At 55.3% G+C, this 600-nt stretch overlaps 1 protein-coding gene across 1 annotated transcript in view; it reads left to right on the forward strand.

Moving 5' to 3' along the window:
* Nucleotides 1–600, forward strand: part of LOC104413558 (protein turtle homolog B-like) — a gene marked incomplete at both ends in the record, with an annotated part of 17,422 nt that overhangs the window by 454 nt on the left and 16,368 nt on the right. The window lies entirely within an intron of this gene.

The raw sequence follows: 600 nt of genomic DNA on the forward strand, positions 1-600 counted from the left end.
GGATATCCCTGCCGCCCTCCAGGACCCTGTTTGCATCCCGGAGGTTCCCAAGCAGAGATTCCCCCCTGAGCTGTAATTGGTAAATCAGGCATTGGAATCAGCGCAGGCACTAATGAGAGTAATTAGGAATCATTTGTTACTAATTGAAATAGAAGGATGAGGCAGAATGGGGGGTGGGGGGAAGCCTGGCTGGGAGCAGGGCTCCCTGTGCTTGGGGGTGCTGCTGCCCTGAGGGTGACAATCCCTCACCCATCCTTCCTCTGCTGTGTCCCCAGGGAGGAATTTGGCTTCTCCTTGCAGCTGGAGCATGGCCGCATGGGAAGGATGGTGGCCGAGCTGGGTTCTCCCCCTTGTATCCCACCCCAGGGATGGAGCTGGTCCTTTGGGAGCAGGGGATGCTGCGGTGGGGGATCTTCGTGAAGGGCTGATGGTGCTGGGGGCGCTTGGCAGGAGCGGGTTGGAGCCTGCCTCCTGCCAGTCACTTCTGCAGCAGATGAATGCGTTGTGATGGTTTATTTATTCATTTATTTATTTATTTCCCTTCCCCTTGGCATCCAGCAGCAATCTGTGTTGGTTTATTAATATCCACAGCCTTGCCGA

Source organism: Nestor notabilis, unplaced genomic scaffold, assembly GCF_000696875.1.
Source record: "Nestor notabilis isolate BGI_N333 unplaced genomic scaffold, ASM69687v1 scaffold24100, whole genome shotgun sequence".
In the NCBI taxonomy this organism is placed as follows: domain Eukaryota; kingdom Metazoa; phylum Chordata; class Aves; order Psittaciformes; family Psittacidae; genus Nestor; species Nestor notabilis.